General features: G+C 42.3%; 1 pseudogene; it reads right to left on the bottom strand.

The window, feature by feature from the left end:
- Window positions 1-314: 314 nt before the first annotated feature.
- The window catches only part of LOC134934203 (vomeronasal type-2 receptor 1-like), a 77,725-nt pseudogene continuing 52,884 nt past the window's right edge, over window positions 315-25,155 (bottom strand).

Raw genomic sequence — 25,155 nt, 5'->3', positions numbered from 1 at the left:
AGAGCCTATAATGGTGGGTTATTAGTTGTCTTTTGCCTGGCATGAGCTAGGTTTCCTAGCTACTCCTTACCTTGCTACAGTAGATTGTGGTCCTTGGACTTCTAATGTTCCTGAGTTTTATGAACTACAGCTCTCACTAAGGATCATTATCCTGACTCTTTTGCAACTTGGACATCTAGTCTTCCTGCATTGCCTGTGCTATCTGGTAAACCTGCTCAGTATTGTTCACAACATTCAGTTTCTGTCCTTGGACATCTAGTCTTCCTGCATTGCCTGTGCTATCTGGTAAACCTGCTCAGTATTGTTCACAACATTCAGTTTCTGTCCTTGGACATGTAGTCTTCCTTCATTGCCTGTGCTATCTGGTAAACCTGCTCAGTATTGTTCACAACATTCAGTTTCTGTCCTTGGACATTTAGTCTTCCTTCATTGCCTGTGCTATCTGGTAAACCTGCTCAGTATTGCTCACAACATTCAGTTTCTGTCCTTGGACATGTAGTCTTCCTTCATTGCCTGTGCTATCTGGTAAACCTGCTCAGTATTGCTCACAACATTCAGTTTCTGTCCTTGGACATTTAGTCTTCCTTCATTGCCTGTGCTATCTGGTAAACCAGCTCAGTATTGCTCACAACTTCTAACAAAACATGCATGAGATCAACTATAGAGCATTTTAATACATGCACTATCTGTCCACTAAATGAACTTGCACATGGAACTCTATATCAGCCTTTGCAGCTATTTTTTGTTCCCTTGGTCAGATGTATTTCTTTCATTTTTGATCAATATTTATATAGCTCTTTAAGCAGCATCATTTATAAATTTATATTGTATAGCACTGTGAAATAAGCTGGCGATATGCTGGGGTTATTATCTGGATATAGGTGTATTGCCAGTTCTTAATAACAATATGTAAACTGAAGATATGTGCAGTATCTACTGATAGACAACACTTCCTTTTTGGAACTGCACAGGACTACCCAATAGAACAGAAGCATTGTCAGAAAATAATGAGAACATCAGTAATATAGGACTTACTTACAATGTACATGTGGTCTTGGGTGGTCTCTCAGTGAATGTCAGCTTTTGGTATATTCTGTCGATATTAATGCCTAACAAGACTCCGATCATGATATCTCCAGGTTTTGTTATCCCTTCCATTACTGACATAGGTGGAAGACTACATCGCTGATCCATGGAACAGACCATTAAAATGAGGAAGAAGATGAACTTTATATATATGGTATATGTATGATCCATAATGTGTGAATTAGCCAGTAGATCATCTGTAAATAGGAAATATGCATCAATCTTCATATTCTACATTACTGTGTTCATCAAACAGGTCACCTGGCGTGATATGTGCACTGCATGTATATGTGCTGATCTCAGGTATTTTCATTATCCTACAGGAATAATATCACTTACTGCAGTGGTTCCCAAACTGTGTGCCGTGGCACCCTGGGGTGTCTCGGGACAATTGCAGGGGTGCCTCGGGTTGGTGGTCCAGAACCAATTCAAATTCTGAATGGTCAATGTAAAAAGCAAAACCAGTGTTAACGGCTGACAATCATAAAATATATTGACAATCAGAAGCAAATCTTGTCCCTCACCACATAGGTTACCCTAAGGGTGACACATAAAGACAATTTACTTAATTTAATATTTCTTTCTAAATTTTTCAATATTAACCTATTGGCTTAGGGGTGCCGTGAAAATAATTCTGATACTCTAGGGTGCCATGAACCAAAAAAGTTTGGGAACCACTGACTTACTGTATACTCTTGGACTGGTCATCAAAGTCTCCTGAGCACCTAGTGGTGGGATAGATAATAGGTGGGCAGCAGTAGTCTGACAAATGGAAAGTAAATGAGATGGATATACTGTATACATTAACAACTTTAGTACCAGGGGGTTTGAATGGTGACTTTGAGTTAAAGTGGTTTTTATGAGTCCTTTTTTAGGTCATATTATTAGTACATTATATCTATGATCATTTTAAATGTCCTTTAAATGACTTTTATATATTTTGTAATGTTTAGTGATTGTGTTATTTTATTATTTCTTTGCATGTTCAAATTAATTATGGACATTTTTGGACATTTTCTGTTGGACTATACTCATGCACTTTTGAGGATCTTTTGGTTTTGAGGATCAATGGGATGCACAAAAATGTGAGTTACTTCCGGTTCCGGTGACGGTGGAACACACACTTCCGGTTTTCAGTGAGCGGCAGTCGAACGCATGACGCACTTCCGCTTCCAGTAGAGGAACTTCCGGCCGCGGGACCCGCTGTGAATGGCTGGAATCCACTCATGTGGACAGACTGTTTGAAACTAATTGATGAGGGTATAAATAACCTACTTGGAGACCCTGTCACTAGGCTTCTGAAGAAGGACAATCCAGTCCAAAACGTGTTAAGTTAAGTAAAGTGACGTTTTTGTGTGGAATTCTTGCTGGGGACATCATATACCTTGGAAGTTGAAGGTTTATGGTACTTTTCAGATCTTTCAACCCTGATTACATCCTGGAAGGGTAAGTGACCCCTGATGCAAGCCCCATCCACTGATGTGTGGGTTCATGCTTTTATTCTTTGTCATATTGTGAGTGCTGTGTAGTAATAAACCCCTGTTCTTCATGTGTTACAAAGTTGCACTATGATCTTTTCTCTTGCTTTGAGATAAAACCAATTCCTGTGGATGGAATATACAAATGGAAAAGGACATGGAAAAATAAGAATTGGGAACTCACAGACAAATTTTGTGTGAGGTTTTATTACCTTATTTTATATAATTATGCACCAAAGTGGTAAAAAATTTTTACAATATAAATAAAGGACAATAATACTAAAAAAACTAAAAATATTACTCGGACTTAAATCATTAGATTTTCTCCAAAATCGATTAATGAAATCATTTATAATGGCTCAACAGTGAGTTATGTGTATAATGGAGAACACATGTACAGTCCTCACACTTTTATTGTACAAATAGTTTTTTACTTTATATATATATATATATATATATATATATATGATACAAATAGTAATGAAAAGGGCGCTATCCTAAATTCTCTGAGCAATTACCATAAAAAGTGTATACAGTACTTGTTACTTGTAGTTGATATATTTACACTGTATGCCTCAAAAATTGTCCATATTGAATTTCTAATTTGTATATTTATTAAAATTCAATGGCACACATATAAAAGTAAGAATAAGAAACATACATCCCATAAAATACAGTTTGTGTTGCAAAATATATTACACAAAAGATTTTTGTTGAAGATAAAGTGTAACTTGTTCTATTAAGATGTAACCAGAACCTTTTCTGGCACTGTCCTGGACTGAACTTGCATAGTTTATGGTTTAAACAGAATAAAGAACACTGCTCTCAGATACCCAACCGTTTCGTCTATTTCTAGACTTCATCAGGGGTTTCTCAATGAGCTGAAAAAAATGGACATCTACCATCGATTATAGCAGTGCAGTGGATGATTTCATCACTACCTTCAAGGGAAATGTTTCTGACTCTTAACAGTGAAGAGAAAATCGACTTCCAGGTGTTTTTTTTACATCCCTCCCAGTGTGTCTACCATGTTGCAAATATTTGTATCATCTGCAAAAGGCATACTTTCCCTTAAATACAATTTGCAATGTCACCAACAAAGATATTAAAGAGAACTGGTCCAAGTACAGATCCCTGGGGTACTCCACTGGTAACATTTCCCTCCATAGATTGCACTCCATTTACTACAACTGTCTGTTTCTTATCCTGCAACCAGGTTCTTATCCATTTAACTGTTTTATAATCCACCCCCATGCTTTCAAGTTTATTTAGCAGTCTGCGATGTGGGACAGTGTCAAATGCCTTACTAAATCTAGATATGCTACATCTACAGCTCCCCCTTGATCTATTATTTTCATCACAGTCAAAAAAGTCAATAAGATTTGATTGGCATGATCTCCCACCAGTAAATCCATGCTGTTTTGGATCCTGTAAGTTGTTTGATTTAAGATACTCCACAACTCTTTCTTTTAATAGTTTTTCCATTACTTTCCATACTACTGATGTATGGCTTACTGGTCTGTAGTTGCTTGCTTCTTCCTTGCTTCCACTTTTGTGCAGTGGAACTACATTTGCTCTTTTCCAGTCCTCTGGAATAGCACCTGTATTTAGTGACTGGTTAAATAATTCTGTTAATGGTGCCACCAGCACATCTTTTAGCTCGTTTAGTATCCTTCGTGTATCCCATCTGGCCCCATTGATTTATCCACTTTTAGTTTTGATAGTTCTGTTAGGACCTTCTCCTCTGTAAATGTAGTTTCATCTGCCTTATTTTTATGAATGTCCTTGCAACTTAACTGTGGCCCCTTCCCTTCTCCTTCTGTAGTAAATACTGAGCAAAAATAATTATTTAGGTGATCTGCTATTGCCTTGTCTCCCTCCACCAAATTCTCACTCTCTGTCTTAAGTCTTATTATTCCTCCATTTGATTTTCCCCTTTCCTTTATATATTTAAAAAAAGTTGTGCCCACTTTATCTACTACCTGGGCTATTTTATCCTCAGCTTCTGCCTTTGCACATCTGATCACTTTCTTAACATCCTTCCGTCTGTCAAGATACACCTCTTTGTTATTATTATTTTGAGTCTGTTTATATTTCCAAAAAGCCATCTTTATTGCTTAAACACTAGTTGATACTTATTTTGTTAACCACAGTGGCTTACTTTTCCTGGTGCTTTTCCTAACCCTTTTGATACAAAGGTCTGTTGCCCTTAGTATTGCACTTTTCAGTTTTTCCCACCTCTCCTGCACTACTTCCAAGTTCCTCCAGTCTGCCAGTGAATCACTTAAACATTTTCCCATTTTTCCAAAGTCAGCATTTTTAAAATCCAACCCTTTTGTTTTTGTGTGAGAGGAGTTGGATCCTGTCTTTATACTAAACCATTCTGCTTGATGATCACTGGATCCCAGGTGCTCACCAACATATATGTCTGATATCCTGTCACCATTTGTAAGAATTAAATCTAATATTGAGTCTTTGTGAGTGGGCTCCCACACCAATTGCTTGAGAGATGCTCCCTGTAAGGAATTTAGAAATTTGCCACTTGTAGCTGTACTTGCAAAAGACCCCTTCCAATTTACATCAGGTAAATTAATGTCTTCCATGATTATGACTTCTCCCTTTAAAGCCATTTTAGTGATGTCCAACAATAGGTTCTTGTCCAAATCCTGCCCCTGGCCTGGTGGTCTATAGATCACCCCAATGTGAATAATGTCCTTTTCCCTGGTTTCTGTGGTGAGCCAAAGGACCTCAGTTTTGTCTTCAATATTTTGTATTAAAGTAGCATTTATGTTTTTTTTCACATACATTGCTACCCCTCCTCCTATTCTTTCCATTCTATCCTTACTAAATAAATTGTATCCTGGTATAGCTATGTCCCAGTCTTGATTCTCATTGCACCATGACTCTGTAATTGCCACAATATCCAGGTTATCCCTTGTCATTATCGCAAATAGCTCTGGAATTTTGACTCCCAAGCTCCTATCATTTCCATACATAGCTTTAAGAATTTTGTCTGTGCATCTGTTATTAGTAGCCATGTCCAGACAGTACAAAATAAATGACACATTTAAAGTTTAAATTATCTGTTTGGTGATGTTGCTCAGTGTTTGGTATTTGTTTTATTTTACTAATCAGGAATCACACTCTGTCCTTTACACCACGACTACACCTCACTAAATGTAAAGATATGGGGGGCTAATTCAGAGTTGATCGCAGCAGCCAGTAAATTTGTTAGCAGTTGGGCAAAACCATGTGCACTGCAGGTGTGGCACATATAACATTTGCAGAGAGAGTTAGATTTGGGTGGGTTATTTTGTTTCTGTGCAGGGTAAATATTTGCTGCTTTATTTTTACACTGCAATTTAGATTTCAGTTTGAACACACCCCATCCAAATCTAACTCTCTCTGTACATGTTACATCTGCCCCCCCTGCAGTGCACATGGTTTTGCCCAAATGCTAACAATTTTGCTGCTGCGATCAACTCTGAATTAGGCCCATAGTACAACTGACCACAAATGGCCAAATGATCAAAGGAGGTGAACACCAGACTGCATGCAATAATAAACTATGTTTCACTGAGCAACTTCCCCACACATGCAATGCCATTTACAAGCAAATCATTACATCAAAAAATATACATAAGTTTGCATAAGAGAGAACAATAGTGAGCAGAATGGGGATGTCTTCTCATAGGTTAAAAAGACAGATAATATGCAGAAGATGAATTACATACTTTTGAGGCATTAAGGCTGTCCATTTGTGGTAGTGTTGGTGTGTTGATGTTTCCTTTCTGTTTACCTTCAGCTTAACGCAGGTATAATGCTAATTTTATAATAACACTTTTATGTCAGCACTATGTATTTTATTAGCATCTGCTATGAAACTCTATGTATGTCTTTTAGTATATTCATTTCTTTCTTCTGATCTGACTATCTTAACAGCCTCCTTTCCAGCTTTTGGCATGATTCACTTCTGTTGTTATCATTTCTGTGGCAACCGGAGGGAAAGACAGCTATGCTAGACTGAAGGGGTTGCACCCTGATGACGTTCCCTGGCCGGATGCCACTGCACCACAGGTGTTTCACTGGTTTGGGGATCTATTTAGGTGAGTACGGGAGCAGTATAATTTGCCGGTGGGTGCCTAACCCTAACTGCCCCTCCCGGCAGCCTAACCCTAACCTTTCCTCCCGCAGTCTAAACCTATGAAGGGACAGTTTGACCTGGACATGTAGTCCACCTGTAAAGAATAATATTAAAATCTATTTTTACACCATTAAGCTTGCATCCACTGCCACCATGGATGTGGGAATAGCCCTGGGCTTTCAGCCCAAGCCTGGGGTTTCCTCAGAATAGGGGATCCATTTTATGAGGGGTCCCCATTTTCAGAGAAATTCCAGGCCTGGGCTGACCAGTCTAGAGTGTTTTGTGAAGACAGGGGGACCCCACAAAGTGTGACCCCATAGTGATCTGTGCAGTGCTTCATTTTTGGACGGGTTTGTCGTGGTGTTTTTTATTTCTATTTTCCATCAGTTTGGTACTGAAATACCAAAACTAACTGCAAAATCCAACTGACATCGACGTCAAGTTTCAAGTCAAGTTGAAACCTGGTGGATGATAAAAATATTGATCCATTGCGTTAAGAACCAAAACTAACATTTATTAGAATTCCCCCTTTGGGGAAAGTTTTCAAACCATCAGTTTTGGGTTCTTGACCAAGTTTTAAAAACCAACCATTTACTAAAGGCAAAACCAATGAAAAACCAACCAAATGACAGACTTCAGGACACTTACTGTAAGTACATCAGACCAACTATTTATTATTTCACAAAGGCAGATATTTAAATAGTATATATACTAAGCATTAGTTTTCAAACTGACAGCAAACTCGCCCAAATACTAGGCTACCTACTGACAGGCGAGTTTGAGTTCTAAAACACATTATATTGGGAAATGCACATAAATTATTAACAATTGTTTCACATACCTTTCCTCTGTTATTGCAAAACTAAACATACAGTAATATCACCTTATATAAGAAAGGCACTGGGAAATATTCTAAAATAAAAAAATTCAATTAAAACATTTGTCAAAATAGACTTTACCATGCTTGTTGTAACATTGGGGGTCATTCCGAGTTGTTCGCTCGTTATTTTTTTCTTGCAACGGAGCGATTAGTCGCTAATGCGCATGCACAATGTCCACAGTGCGACTGCGCCAAGTAAATTTGCTATGCAGTTAGGTATTTTACTCACGGCATTACAAGGTTTTTTCTTCGTTCTGGTGATCCGAGTGTGATTGACAGGAAGTGGGTGTTTCTGGGCGGAAACTGGCCGTTTTATGGGTGTTTGCGAAAAAACGCTGCCGTTTCTGGGAAAAACGCGGGAGTGGCTGGAGAAACGGAGGAGTGTCTGGGCGAACGCTGGGTGTGTTTGTGACGTCAAACCAGGAATGAAACTGACTGAACTGATCGCAGATGCCGAGTAAGTCTGGAGCTACTCAGAAACTGCTAAGAGGTGTCTATTCGCAATTCTGCTAATCTTTCATTCGCAATTTTGATGAGCTAAGATTCACTCCCAGTAGGCGGCGGCTTAGCGTGTGCAAAGCTGCTAAAAGCAGCTTGCGAGCGAACAACTCGGAATGACCCCCATTGTCTGAAACATTGCACATAACCAGTACACCATGTTTGTGTATCTTTACAAAATACATTGTTTGTCATGGCAAAATTTTGTTCAAAGGACAAATAAATAATCAAATAAACATTTTAATGGTAAGTATGCTAATATGTATGCTTAATGTCAGCAAATAATTACACATTATCATTTCCTTTTAGCAAGTGAAGCTGCGGCTGGGGGCTCAGGGTTTGTGCGTGTGGGTCCTGCTCCGTCTCTCCCCCTCCATATAAAGGAATAACAAATAACACAAAGACAGACTAGACCAACACTGAAAAAGCTGCTATACACTAACACTACACTCCTCACAAGCACACAACGCACACATACAAATAAACACTGACAAGACTAAAATAAATGACAGCAAACAAAAAAGTTTCACAAACTTTTAACTGAGAACAGACTACACAGATATTGACAAGACATTTTTCAATGGATGCATTCTGCGTTGGGATGCCAGCGGTCATGTGACTGACGCGATCGCCAAAAGCTGACATCCCGAAGGTGAGTATTGGGATACACTGCTAGGGTTAGGCAACACACCCAGGGGAGTTAGACATAGCCGCCACCCCCCAAAGCTCAAGTTTAGGGTAGGGGACAAAGGAGAGTAGAAATAATTACCCCCTCCAGAGTCAGGAACTTCAGTGTTGGGATGCCGTGGTCAGTCATATGACAGCCGGCACCTCAACCGCCAGGATACTTTAGTACTTTTTTACAAAATCACTTACCAAAGTCCTCAACAAAATCACTCCTCTAACAGTAGCTACCTCCAACTCCCTCACTGTACCCTCACAATGTGCTTGGGAGGTTCGGGGCATTTTATTAGGGGTTGTGATGTAGAAATTGCATGTGGTACGCTTTCTCCTATAGAGGTCCACCAGGTAGCGTTGTTGATATGTTTATGGTCTGAGCTTTCAGTTTTCATTGGAAATGTCAAAATTGATGACAAAACTAATCAACCTCGTCGACGTTTAGAAACTGCAAACCAACGGATAGTAAATAGAATTTTTTTAAACACAACCACACTGTCGGTTTTGAAATAGAACTAAAACCGCCGGTTAGTAAATTTCCCCCTGTATAATTATTTGCAGTAACACGCATGTAACAGGTGTCTTATACTTACATCACTGTAACCTTCTTTCTCTTCCTCACTGTTATCTCCCCAGCGTTATAGAGATAGCTGTAATTATATGCAATGATGTGAAACAATATATACTGTATATGACTTCTATTCATAGTAACATTATTTTAGAATGAGTTACATTTGGGACGGTCTCAGTGGTGCATTTACAAATGAGATCTGTGGGTATTTTAATTTATGGAAAAATAATGACACATAATTTAGCAGATGTGATTTCCCAGGGGTGAGAAGCGATAAAATATATCCAAATAAACAATATTCCATAAGTGCCAGTCAGTAAATGTTCTTTATACAGTGAGAGAAATATACAGTATTTATTACATAAAGATTATTGAATTGTTATTTAATAGCAGACTTTTTTTTACATTTTGATAATGTCAATTATTACCTTTAAACATGAAGCTATATACCAATACCGTGGAGCCGTTATGGCCGCTAGACCACGTGCACGTGATACGCACTTTGTACGCTATTTGCGTACAGAGTCCCGCACGTGGTACGCACTTGGCATACACACGCTGCGCTGAGTGTACGGATTACAGACAGCGGGCGCACACACAGTGGATAACCTTTAAACCTTGCTAATAAAACACAGTGAGAATATACTTATACTTTAAACCTTAATAACCAAGTACTGTAATGATGTAACTATTAGAACCTTTTAAACAATGTGTATGGTGTTTGAGCAATTGAGTTGTTAAGAAAAGCCCTTTGCAATAAACAGTGAAAACACAAGACCCGGTTTGGATTTAAAAACCACAGCAGCTCTAACACCGCCGTGGATGGTTTAGAGAAAAAGGGAAACACAATATAAGTTATACACTACAAACTAACAGGGAAATCTAAACAGAATACCTGAGAATATACATGAACAATAGCGAACAATCGCAAACAAGAGCGAATAGAATGAGAACACAATGAGAACAAATGGCGAACAAGATGGATAACAAAATAGCTACAGAGAAATATACATACGTGGGGATGATTCGCAAGCGCGTCCTGGATCCAGCCCTCAGCATTCAGAGAGAAAGCCTTCAGAGAGAGTGAGGCTGGCCAGGCAATGGTGGTCTTTATATAGCACAACATACATTCACAATACAATGGTACCTTGTAATCTCATTGTTCATTGGACACAGGAATGTGTCTCCACATTATAGCAAAGGTCATAGGTGGATTTGAACAGGTGGGCTGTGTCTTTCCCCAACTGCTCTGGTGGGAGGCATCCTCAGGATTCCCGCCGCATGTGTAATTTACAGCAAATACAGTTAATGTTCATAAACTACATTTGTACATAACTATATGCAGGAGCAAGCGATCCTTTCCTAACTAGCATCGGAATGTTACCCTTAAAATACCCTACAGCTGGATACTAGACATCACCTTTCAACTTTTGTCTGACCCTTCCTATCATGTAAAGAGGAATCTCTCTGTCCAGGAACAGTTTAAACTAAACATACTCGCTGACATTGTCTAGGGGAATACTAAATACAAAACACACTATATGGGTTAAATATGCTACGATCGAGTCGCACGCTACACGCTCACAAACTCCGCCGTAAATACACATTTTATGCGCACGAGACGCTGGTGCGTCCCCTACGCAACCTGCGGGGATGTGTACGCACGGGGGAGTGGGTGCACGAGCAGCGCGCTTGTGCATGAGGGGTTAGTACAAGGCATTCGCATCATGATAATTTTCGACTTTGACAGTCCACCCTTTGGCAGTCAACAATAACTGCCACTTATCTAAACAACTAAGCAGAAAAATATATAATACCGTGAAATACCTATAAATGATTGGGTGTAGGGAGGAGAGGAGAAGGTGGGAAATGTATGACCTAGTGGGATAGTAAAAGCATGTATGTATGAAATTCATATCTGAGGGGTCATGTATCATCGTGCCGTACATGTTCTAAATAAGCTTCGAGGTATTGCGAAGTATACATTGAATCCTTCTTATCCCGTATTAAGGGTCTGTAAGTGGGCTAACAAACTCTACCGAGCTCTTTTCGGCTTTTAGTTCCAACAAATGGGGTGCAAATTAGTTGATGATACATGGAAGGGGAAAATATGTGAGTGCTAATATATGTACCTATATTACCTGTTGACTATGTGTGTCACTACCTGAAGATCGTAGAGATGAAGATAAGAAACATGCGTTACAAATGCATTCATATGATAATGTATATGATCGTCCTTGGGCGTCTGTTGAAGTCTTGTTGACGTCTTGTCCGGATTGCTGTATCTTTGCTGTAAGTGGTAAGCAAAGTTTTTCAAGTGTCCATAGAAAGTTAAAGTCTCTAAAAGTTCATCAAATGTCTGTGAAAAAGTTCATCAATGGTCTGTATAAAGGGTCATCAAAATCTTCTTCCGAGTGGATGTCTTTTTACGATAATTGTCCTCTCGTCTTGTTCTTCTTCTTCTTGCTCAGATGCCGTCTCAACAGTGCTGCCTCTCAGTCTTCCCAAAACGAACACTCCAGTGATACGATATTCTTTCCGAATACCTCTGTAAGGAGCATAAATCTTGCATTACCATTTGTTTAACTGTTGTGTGACATACCATCCGTAGAACATGAAAGAACAAAAAGAGAGAGAACAAATAGAAAAAGAGAAAAAAAAACTGTCAGATTTCCGTACACCATCAAGCTGTCACACCAACATGTCCATCGGTATCTCTGCACAGTCTCCCCCACCAGTATTTCCACTCTCCACCCTCTGTGCGTGGCCAGGCACAATGATGCTGGTAAGATATACTGGGGTTGGGTAGACCTCTGAAAAGACCAAGTAGACATGTGACGTTTGAGCTGTAGTTCTGCTGGTGAACGTCAGAGATGAAGAGGAAACATTTAAAGATAAATCACAGAGTTTACCTGGCCGCCCTTGTGTCTACAAGGAATGACCTACCAATTACATCGACTGTAACCTCAGGCTTACTATCAAGGCTAACAATCAACTTCACTGGCTGCAAATTACAGGTGCGGCCCAAAATTTTTCCTATATGATCCCTGATTACAATTACGTGCGTCATACAGTGTGTCATGTTCAGGTCTAGGGGGTCGATATACCTTATGTGGGTCTCTAAATCTGCAACTCCGTGCATAATGTCCTTCCCTCTGGCAGTTATAACATTTTACCACATACGACTTACCAACAGGGATCTGGGGTTTAGGCTGATGTGGCTTCGTTGTCAGGACTTTTATACTTATTGTCATTTGCTTACCCCCCTGTGACTCCCTGTGTTTACTGATGTTCCGATCGTGCTTAACAGCGGACTTTCTTAATGCAGCCACCGAGATACCTCTCCAGTTAGGTTGAGTGGTCTGTACCCTTGTTCTCAACACTTCTTTTAAACCGTCCATTAATACGGACACCGCTACCTCTCTATGATGAACACTTTCCTCAATGTCCGCGATCCCAGTAGATCTAGCCATTACCTGCAGTGCTCGATTGAAATAATCAGAAGCAGTTTCACCTTCTTTTTGTCTAATGGAGAAAATTCTGTTCCACTTGACAACAGTTGGGAAATATATTCCTAACTGCAGATTGATCCGGTTTACATTGTCCTGATTGTATTCCTCAGTGAGAGGTACTTCTGCGTTTAACTTACAATCAGTGATGAATTTCGCAGGGTCAATATTGGAGGGTAGACATACCCTCAGCAATGTCCGCCAATCTTTATTATGGGGTTCGGCGGCATTTCCTAGTTCTTTAATAAACATTTGACATGCAACTAGATCTTTCCTGGGATCAGGAAATTCAGACATAATTGTCCTTAATTCTGTCCGGGACCAGGGGCAATGCATTTCAATGTTCCTGACGGGAGTGACTCCCAGAGCGTCAGTCTTTCCATTTGGGACTGCGATCACCCTGACAGGATTAATTTCAACTACATCATCTTGTGTTGACTCTACAATGTGAGGTGCAATTGTCTGTGCATAACATACAATACCGTACTTACCTGTGGACACGACCTCACCTGACCCTCCATTAGGGGGCTTTACTACTGCCTTTACCGATTGGGCCGTGCCCACCTGGGTGTCTTGTATGGTGGCTGCTGGAGAAAGTGCCGACATCGTGCTGGGCTCACTTTCTTGCATGTAATCCTGAGGGAAGTTTAACATGGGGTGCAACTTGCACAGGTTAGAATTTGTACATTTATCAGTTTTACTCCTATCGTCATTAACACATTTATTACGTTTACTCTTATTGTCATTAATACATTTATTAAGTGCACCATTATCATCATATCCCAGTATGCCATTCTCTGTAGCCATTGTTTCTCCAGTTGCCATCAGTTTCCTGCTAGTGTTGGAACCAGCTGTGTAAGCTAATTCCCTCTGTATATCACTCTCTCGTTGCCATAAATGTAAACAGTTTGTGTGTCTGATCCTTTGTTTTTGGGACTTTAACAGACAGATCCTAAGCCTTAGATTATGTAATACCTCTAAGTCAAAACTACCTATCCCAGGAAATGGTGCTTTATCCCCCAAAGTCATTCGTGTCCATTCATCACAAAAGATCTCAGTGTGGGGACCATACTTCCCCCACATTACTAACCGGGCAGACCCCCGGGGTCTGAACTCTGCAGTCTGAACCCTGACTGCTAAACGTCCCTGTGTTGTGCACTTGGCTTACATTGTGGACCTTTTTAACACAGAAAAACTTCCTAAAATGCACCAAACACAGAAGTCTACGGTGGAAATCCTTCAAGCTCTTCCACTGAACTTCTTCTGCTCCGGGTATCCCCGGTCCGCCTTCTAGCAGACTCATGTAGCCGTTGCAGGCCCTACCTCTATTTTACACAAATCACGCTTGCATGTGCTCACTACAACGCGTATGAGGATAAGATTTACGCACGAATATGCAACCTCATATCATGTTGCGTCAATTGTTTACACATACAACCGTGCGGTCCAATCGTACCACTTATAGACACTTGTTATCTATAAATGGTAGGATCACTGGAGTCTCTTCCGTTTGTGCTCCACAACAGCTGGAGCGTAATACCACGAAAACTTTTATCACACTCCGTCGCACGTGTTCACCAAAACCGTGCTCGCACGTTTTCACCTAGACCGTGCTTCACCAAGCTTCACCAAGTTTCACCAAGCTTCACCAAGATCACCAAGACCACCAAGCGGGATTCAATACACTCATACCTTTTTTCAGCCCACACTATCATTCTATAGTTTTCTGATCAGAAAAAAAATTTCTTGTTAACTGATAGCTTTCCCCAGAGGTTATACAGAAAAAAAGGTGTTTTTAAAATAAATATTGGATACTGATCAATTTGTGCTATTATCGCGTGGCTACCATCTCGCCTAAACTGAAACAATGCTATCGTGTGATTTGTATTTAGTTGGCGTATCTGTACGCACGTTGCGTAATATACGCCACGTGTGTAGGCCTTTGCGTTGCATACGCAATCTCGCACGAGGTCCAAGACACGAATGCAAAGGCCGGATACGTCCGCCGCAATACAAATAACACGCTTCTATAAATGTAAACGATATTCAACTATAATCGCTTACCCACACCACACAGTATCTCCTGTATAAACCTTTATAACTGGGCCAGGCTGCGTGTGTGTTTTACATGTACTCCCTTAAATATTACTTTATATTTTTAACTAAATAGCAACAAATTTCTCAGCACGGGTCAAAATGTATCTAATAATCAATGCTAATGGCAGCAAGCGAGTAGATATGCAGAATACACAAAATACAATTCTAAATGAATCTAGTAATCAATGCTTCCAATAGTATGATTCATATTGGATAGCTATCTTGCAGAACATACATTGATATAAACACACACACATAATTATAATATTATGTCCATGTACTATTCACTGGCCTCCTGAGACTCATTTACTCATTAAGTGCTTCTAATTTGCATATGAATGTGCTTTTGACTGTCTGTGAAGGTGGTTTTTCATTGCCAGGAAAAAGCAGCCACACAGGTTAATTTGCATTTCAATGACTATCTTACAACAAGCAGAGTTTAACTGAATCCTAGAGGTAAAGAGAAAAAAAAACTTTGTTTATCTGTATGTGGTTCTTACATCAAATATTCATCTCACTATTAGCTTTTATTAAGCCCCATCTGAATCTATTTGTAATTGACTATGGCATGGGTTAAATAAATGCATTGGTAACTCATAAATGGTGATTTCTTTTTGACCAAGGACGGCTGATTATTCCTGAGCAGACTGAAAATCAGCCATTTAGAAAAATAAAATGACCTTCCCAAAATGGCCGCTGCTCCTCCCCCTTCCACTTCCATGAGGGTTACACAAAATGGAGGACAGACCATGCGGCTTCCTTTGTCACAAAAAAATCACCATGCAAGCCCCTGAAGTTATTTTAGGCCTGAGTTAAAAAACAAAACAAAAAAAACAACACTATATCAAGGCTTTTGCAGCAACTTTTAAATATACTTTTAAACCTACTTAAACAGATAAGCAATCCAATCTGAATTAAACACAATATGACTCATTTGAACCTTGTTTTGCAGCAATATAATCAGATATGCAGAGTACAGGTGTGTGCGTGTGTTACATGTGTTGCGTGCGCAGTTGGCACCAAACAGAAATTTCACAGATTTTTAAAAAAACAATAGCTTAACGTTCTTACCTTTCGGATCCCGGATCCCACCAGCATCCCTACAAACCAAGCAGAACAGACGCTTATCTAATCAGCACCAATGTGTCCCCGACCACAAAACGGCTAACAGGGGATACTACCTTCCCGGCCATTGCTGATAGATAAAAAGTCCGCCTTGTCCTGCTAGGCTGCGGATATGAGGAGAACCGGACGATTGCCTCTAATTGATAATGTCAATTATTACCTTTACACATGAAGCTATATACTAATATCGTGGAGCCGTTATGGCCGCTAGACCACGTGCACGTGCTACGCACTTTGTACGCTATTTGCGTACAGAGTCCCGCACGTGGTACGCACTTGGCGTACACACGCTGCACTGAGTGTACGGATTACACACAGCAGGCGCACACACAGTGGATAACCTTTAAACCTTGCTAATAAAACACAGTGAGAATATACTTATACTTTAAACCTTAATAACCAAGTACTGTAATGATGTAACTATTAGAACCTTTTAAACAATGTGTATGGTGTTTGAGCAATTGAGTCGCTAAGAAAAGCCCTTTGCAATAAACAGTGAAAACACAAGTCCTGGTTTGGATTTAAAAACCACAGCAGCTCTAACACCGCCGTGGATGGTTTAGAGAAAAAGGGAAACACAATACAAGTTATACACTACAAACTAACAGGGAAATCTAAACAGAATACCTGAGAATATACATGAACAATAGCGAACAATCGCAAACAAGAGCGAACAGAATGAGAACACAATGAGAACAAATGGGGAACAAGATGGATAACAAAATGGCTACAGAGAAATATACATACGTGGGGATGATTCGCAAGCGCGTCCTGGATCCAGCCCTCAGCATTCAGAGAGAAAGCCTTCAGAGAGAGTGAGGCTGGCCAGGCAATAGTGGTCTTTATATAGCACAACATACATTCACAATACAATGGTACCTTGTAATCTCATTGTTCTTTGGACACAGGAATGTGTCTCCACATTATAGCAAAGGTCATAGGTGGATTTGAACAGGTGGGCTGTGTCTTTCCCCAACTGCTCTGGTGGGAGGTATCCTCAGGATTCCCGCCGCATGTGTAATTTACAGCAAATACAGTTAATGTTCATAAACTACATTTGTACATAACTATATGCAGGAGCAAGCGATCCTTTCCTAACTAGCATCGGAATGTTACCCTTAAAATACCCTACAGCTGGATACTAGACACCACCTTTCAACCTTTGTCTGACCCTTCCTATCATGTAAAGAGGAATCTCTCTGTCCAGGAACAGTTTAAACTAAACATACTCGCTGACATTGTCTAGGGGAATATTAAATACAAAACACACTATATGGGTTAAATATGCTACGATCGAGTCGCTCGCTACACGCTCACAAACTCCGCCGTAAATACACATCTTATGCGCACGAGATGCTGGTGCGTCCCTTACGCAACCTGCGGGGATGTGTACGCACGGAGGAGTGGGTGCACGAGCAGCGCGCGTGTGCATGAGGGGTTAGTACAAGGCATTCGCATCATGATATTTTTCGACTTTGACAATTTATAGTAGTGCGGAGATCAAGTACATAGGAACTTATATAGAGTTAGGCATTAGTCCTATAAAAGCCGCATTTCCATACTGCGTACATCCCTACACAGACGGTAACACATCTTCCATTCCTGTGACTCCTTCTCTAAGCATTAGAACAACAGCGAAGGGTAATGCAGCCAATCCAATATGTCCAATTGTGAGAGAATATCCTTAATAAAATATGTAAATGTATCAGTATATAGATGAGAGATGTCAGAATGGAATCCAAATGCCCAGATACTTCAGGGAGGAATGTGCTAATCTGATCCCATATTGCAGTGCCGTAACTAGACATTTTAGCGCTGTGTGCAAGAAACAGCATTGGCGCCCCCCCCTATCCACAATAGAGGCAGTGCGCGCTGTAGGTGCGCTTCAAAACTATAGGGGTGTGGCTTTATGGTGAAGGAGTGTGGCCACAAAATAATACCAGTTCATATTACGCTGCACAGTTGTCTCCATTATTCATATTAAGCCGAACAGTAGCGTCACTACACCAGGTAGAGCCCCTATTTTACACAGTACGGCAGACAGTGTCCCTCTTTTTTACACAGTACGGCAGACAGTGACCCTCTTTTTTACACAGTATGGCTGACAGTGTCCATCTTTTTACACAGTACGGCAGACAGTGTCCTGCTTTTTACACATTACGACAAACAGAGTCCCCATTTTACACATTACAGCAGACAGTGTCCCTCTTTTTTACACAGTACGGCAGACAGTGTTTCTCTTTTTATACAGTACGGCAGCCAGTGACCCTCTTTTTACACAGTACGGCAGACAGTGTACCTCTTTTTACACAGTACGGCAGACAGTGTCCCTCTTTTTTACACAGTACGGCAGACAGTATCCCTCCTTTTTACATAGTACGGCAGACAATGTCCCTCTTTTTATACAGTATGACAAACAGTGTCCCTCTTTTTACACATTACGACAGACAGAGTCCCCATTTTACACAGTACGGCAGACAGTGTCCCTCTTTTTTACACAGTACGGCAGACAGTATCCCTCTTTTTTACACAGTACGGCAGACAGTATCCCTCCTTTTTACATAGTACGGCAGACAGTGTCCCTCTTTTTATACAGTACGACAAACAGTGTCCCTCTTTTTACACATTACGACAGACAGTGACCCTCTTTTTTACACAGTATGGCTGACAGTGTCCATCTTTTTACACAGTACGGCAGACAGTGTCCTGCTTTTTACACATTACGACAAACAGAGTCCCCATTTTACACATTACAGCAGACAGTGTCCCTCTTTTTTACACAGTACGGCAGACAGTGTTTCTCTTTTTATACAGTACGGCAGCCAGTGACCCTCTTTTTACACAGTACGGCAGACAGTGTACCTCTTTTTTACACAGTACGGCAGACAGTATCCCTCTTTTTTACACAGTACGGCAGACAATGTCCCTCTTTTTATACAGTATGACAGCGCTGTGTGCAAGAAACAGCATTGGCGCCCCCCCTATCCACAATAGAGGCAGTGCGCGCTGTAGGTGCGCTTCAAAACTATAGGGGTGTGGCTTTATGGTGAAGGAGTGTGGCCACAAAATAATACCAGTTCATATTACGCTGCACAGTTGTCTCCATTATTCATATTAAGCCGAACAGTGGCGTCACTACACCAGGTAGAGCCCCTATTTTACACAGTACGGCAGACAGTGTCCCTCTTTTTTACACAGTACGGCAGACAGTGACCCTCTTTTTTACACAGTATGGCTGACAGTGTCCCTCATTTTTACACAGTACGGCAGACAGTGTTTCTCTTTTTATACAGTACGGCAGCCAGTGACCCTCTTTTTTACACAGTACGGCAGACAGTGTCCATCTTTTTACACAGTACGGCAGACAGTGTCCTGCTTTTTACACATTACGACAAACAGAGTCCCCATTTTACACATTACAGCAGACAGTGTCCCTCTTTTTTACACAGTACGGCAGACAGTGTTTCTCTTTTTATACAGTACGGCAGCCAGTGACCCTCTTTTTACACAGTACGGCAGACAGTGTTTCTATTTTTATACAGTACGGCAGCCAGTGACCCTCTTTTTACACAGTACGGCAGACAGTGTACCTCTTTTTTACACAGTACGGCAGACAGTGTCCCTCTTTTTTACACAGTACGGCAGACAGTATCCCTCCTTTTTACATAGTACGGCAGACAATGTCCCTCTTTTTATACAGTATGACAAACAGTGTCCCTCTTTTTACACATTACGACAGACAGAGTCCCCATTTTACACAGTACGGCAGACAGTGTCCCTCTTTTTTGCACAGTATGGCAGACAGTGTCCCTCTTTTTTACACAGTACGGCAGACAGTATCCCTCTTTTTTACACAGTACGGCAGACAGTATCCCTCCTTTTTACATAGTACGGCAGACAGTGTCCCTCTTTTTATACAGTACGGCAGACAGTGTCCCTCTTTTTTACACAGTACGGCAGACAGTGACCCTCTTTTTTACACAGTATGGCTGACAGTGTCCATCTTTTTACACAGTACGGCAGACAGTGTCCTGCTTTTTACACATTACGACAAACAGAGTCCCCATTTTACACATTACAGCAGACAGTGTCCCTCTTTTTTACACAGTACGGCAGACAGTGTTTCTCTTTTTATACAGTACGGCAGCCAGTGACCCTCTTTTTACACAGTACGGCAGACAGTGTACCTCTTTTTTACACAGTACGGCAGACAGTATCCCTCTTTTTTACACAGTACGGCAGACAGTATCCCTCCTTTTTACATAGTACGGCAGACAATGTCCCTCTTTTTATACAGTATGACAAACAGTGTCCCTCTTTTTACACATTAAGACAGAGTCCCCATTTTACACAGTACGGCAGACAGTGTCCCTCTTTTTTACACAGTACGGCAGACAGCGTCCCTCTTTTTTACACAGTACGGCAGACAGTATCCCTCTTTTTTACACAGTACGGCAGACAGTATCCCTCCTTTTTACATAGTACGGCAGACAGTGTCCCTCTTTTTATACAGTACGACAAACAGTGTCCCTCTTTTTACACATTACGACAGACAGAGTCCCCATTTTACACAGTACGGCAGACAGTGTCCCTCTTTTTTACACAGTACGGCAGACAGTGTCCCTCTTTTTTACACAGTACGGCAGACAGCGTCCCTCTTTTTTACACAGTACGGCAGACAGTATCCCTCTTTTTTACATAGTACGGCAGACAGTGTCCCTCTTTTTATACAGTACGGCAGACAGTGTCCCTCTTTTTATACAGTACGGCAGACAGTGTCCCTCTTTTTACACATTACGACAGAGTCCCTATTTTACACATTACAGCACAGCCACATATATATACAGACACACGGCAAATACCCCTGGCACACACCCCTGTCAGTCCCCTCTCTTCTCTCATCAGATCCTCCTCATGGCTGCTGCCGCTGCCGGACTGCCTCTGCATTCAGGAGCTGCTGCTGGACCTGCCTCTGCCAGCGTGTCAGAAGGCAGGAGCCGTAGAGTGGGTGCGGGATCCGTGCACCCGGGGAGCAACAAAGCGGGAGCCGGGCAGCGGGGAATCAGGTGGCGGGAGCCGGGCAACAGGGGAAGTGAGGCGGGCGCCGGGCAGTGGAACTTGATGATCAGGAGGCGGGAACCAGGCAGCTGCGGGTAGGTAGCGGGAGCCGGGCAGCGGGGAATCAGGAGGCGGGAGCCGGGCAACAGGGGACAGGAGGCGGGAGCCGGGCAGCGGAACTTAAAGATCTAGAGGCGGGAGCCGGGCACAGAGGGATCAGGAGGCGGGGGTCACAGACGGGCACACTCACACTGACTGCAAACATCACCTCCCCTTTAGATGTTGGCTGCGGCTGCTGCACACAGTACAGGTGGCATTGTAATGAGTCAGTCTGACTCATTACAATGCCGCAGACTTTGGGGTTGCGGGCAGTTGCGCCCTAAGGGCGACTGCGCTGTGTGCCAGGCACACCTGGCACACACGTAGTTACGGCCCTGCAACTAGGGAGCAAACAGGATGGCACTAGGGAACAGTAGAGGGAGGGGGGGACAACTAGGGAACAGAAGAGGGGTGGACTAGGGAACAGAAGAGGGGTGGACTAGGGAACAGAAGAGGGGTGGACTAGGGAACAGAAGAGTAGGGGGGGACTAGAGCACAGGAGGGAAGGAGGGGACTAGGGACAAGAGAACTTTCCTAAAAGTATATAAGACTCTGCAGACTGTGCAAGTTGCGCAACACTCCGGACCCCAACAGAGTGATTCTAATCCTCCCACCTGCCCAGGACTGAGCAGGCTGCTCAGTCCTGGGCAGGAGGGAGGATTAGAATCACTGTGTTGGGATCTGGAGGGTCGCGCAACTTGCAGAGTCTTATATACTTTTGCTTCTGCTGCTGTGAAACCCTGAGCCGCGGCAATCCCTGGCCTTAGCACCAATGTGCTAAAGCGGAGACCGTGCACCTCTACTTCCGTGGCTTCCGTCTCTACAGAGCGATGCTGGTGCTTTCCCCCCCCCCTCCTATACGCCTTTCTCCGGGAGGCAGTGGCAGCGCACTTCACATGATGCGCTCTATTTATTCTGCAACGTAGCGTAACGGGCAGGCGGCGGCCGGCCCTGCTCACACCTTATCCAGCACCTTCATGGAACCATCGGCCGCTACACACCCCAGACTACACATATCTTCATGTAACCGCCGACCGTATAATGCTGCTAACACTCCGCACTCTCCCCCCCCCCCCCCACCACCCCGCTCCTGCACATCTCAATCCCCTGAGAAGAACCTCCTTTCTGGCAGCTTCTCTCCCTGACAGGGATATGCTAGTCGCGTACGGTCCGAAGGCAGCGCCTGCTTAAATTAAGTTGCGGTGAATCTGTTACTGGCGCAGCCCTGTGTTTGTGTCAGTAGATGCGCCCACAGTGCAGATGTGCTGTGTGCAACGCACCGCTGGCACATACCTAGTTACGGCTCTGCCATATTGCCCACTACTACCCATCAGGTCACCGGGGTGGGTCAATAAAGGATATTACCAATAGTGATGTGCACCGGACATTTTTCGGGTTTTGTGTTTTGGTTTTGGATTCGGTTCCGCGTCCGTGTTTTGGAATCGGACGCGTTTTGGCAAAACCTCACCGAAATTTTTTTGTCGGATTCGGGTGTGTTTTGGATTCGGGTGTTTTTTTCAAAAAACCCTAAAAAACAGCTTAAATCATAGAATTTGGGGGTCATTTTGATCCCATAGTATTATTAACCTCAATTACCATAATATCCACTCATTTTCAGTCTATTCTGAACACCTCACACCTCACAATATTATTGTTAGTCCTACAATTTGCACCGAGGTCGCTGGATGGCTAAGCTAAGCGACACAAGTGGCCGACACAAACACCTGGCCCATCTAGGAGTGGCACTGCAGTGTCAAGACAGGATGGCACTTCAAAAAAATTGTCCCCAAACAGCACATGATGCAAAGAAAAAAAGAGGTGCACCAAGGTCGCTGTGTGACTAAGCTAAGCAACACAAGTGGCCGACACAAACACCTGGCCCATCTAGGAGTGGCACTGCAGTGTCAAGACAGGATGGCACTTAAAAAAAATTGTCCCCAAACAGCACATGATGCAAAGAAAAAAAGAGGCGCACCAAGGTCGCTGTGTGACTAAGCTAAGCGACACAAGTGGCCGACACAAACACCTGGCCCATCTAGGAGTGGCACTGCAGTGTCAATCAAGACAGGATGGCACTTCAAAAAAATTGTCCACAAACAGCACATGATGCAAAGAAAAAAAGAGGCGCACCAAGGTCGCTGTGTGACTAAGCTAAGCGACACAAGTGGCCGACACAAACACCTGGCCCATCTAGGAGTGGCACTGCAGTGTCAATCAAGACAGGATGGCACTTCAAAAAAATTGTCCCCAAATAGCACATGATGCAAAGAAAAAAAGAGGTGCACCAAGGTCGCTGTGTGACTAAGCTAAGCGACACAAGTGGCCGACACAAACACCTGGCCCATCTAGGAGTGGCACTGCAGTGTCAATCAAGACAGAATGGCACTTCAAAAAAATTGTCCCCAAACAGCACATGATGCAAAGAAAAAAAGAGGCGCACCAAGGTCGCTGTGTGACTAAGCTAAGCGACACAAGTGGCCGACACAAACACCTGGCCCATCTAGGAGTGGCACTGCAGTGTCAATCAAGACAGGATGGCACTTTAAAAAAATTGTCCCCAAACAGCACATGATGCAAAGAAAAAAAGAGGCGCACCAAGGTCGCTGTGTGACTAAGCTAAGCAACACGAGTGGCCGACACAAACACCTGGCCCATCTAGGAGTGGCACTGCAGTGTCAATCAAGACAGGATGGCACTTCAAAAAAATTGTCCCCAAACAGCACATGATGCAAAGAAAAAAAGAGGCGCACCACAGGTATAGAATGTAGATGGATAGTATACTTAATGACGACACAGAGGTAGGTACAGCAGTGGCCTTCCGTACCGTACTGCTGTATATAGTATACTGGTGGTCACTGTGTCAGCAAACTGCAAAACTAAAATGCACCACAGGTATAGAATGTAGATGGATAATATACTTAATGAATGACGACACAGAGGTAGGTACAGCAGTGGCCTACCATACTGCTATATATAGTATACTGGTGGTCACTGTATCAGCAAACTGCAAAACTAAAATGCACCACAGGTATAGAATGTAGATGGATAATATACTTAATGAATGACAACACAGAGGTAGGTACAGCAGTGGCCTACCGTACTGCTATATATAGTATACTGGTGGTCACTGTGTCAGCAAACTGCAAAACTAAAATGCACCACAGGTATAGAATGTAGATGGATAGTGTACTTAATGATTGACGACACAGAGGTAGGTACAGCCGTGGCCTTCCGTACCGTACTGCTGTATATAGTATACTGGTGGTCACTGTGTCAGCAAACTGCAAAACTAAAATGCACCACAGGTATAGAATGTAGATGGATAATATACTTAATGAATGACGACACAGAGGTAGGTACAGCAGTGGCCTACCATACTGCTATATATAGTATACTGGTGGTCACTGTATCAGCAAACTGCAAAACTAAAATGCACCACAGGTATAGAATGTAGATGGATAATATACTTAATGAATGACGACACAGAGGTAGGTACAGCAGTGGCCTACCGTACTGCTATATATAGTATACTGGTGGTCACTGTGTCAGCAAACTGCAAAACTAAAATGCACCACAGGTATAGAATGTAGGTGGATAGTATACTTAATGAATGACGACACAGAGGTAGGTACAGCAGTGGCCTACCGTACTGCTATATATAGTATACTGGTGGTCACTGTGTCAGCAAACTGCAAAACTAAAATGCACCACAGGTATAGAATGTAGATGGATAGTATACTTAATGAATGACAACACAGAGGTAGGTACAGCAGTGGCCTACCGTACTGCTATATATAGTATACTGGTGGTCACTGTGTCAGCAAACTGCAAAACTAAAATGCACCACAGGTATAGAATGTAGATGGATAGTGTACTTAATGATTGACGACACAGAGGTAGGTACAGCCGTGGCCTTCCGTACTGTACTGCTA

This window comes from Pseudophryne corroboree, chromosome 6 (assembly GCF_028390025.1).
Source record: "Pseudophryne corroboree isolate aPseCor3 chromosome 6, aPseCor3.hap2, whole genome shotgun sequence".
NCBI lineage: Eukaryota > Metazoa > Chordata > Amphibia > Anura > Myobatrachidae > Pseudophryne > Pseudophryne corroboree.
Note: the sequence above shows the minus strand (reverse complement) of the source record. Positions and strands in the feature narration are given on the sequence as shown.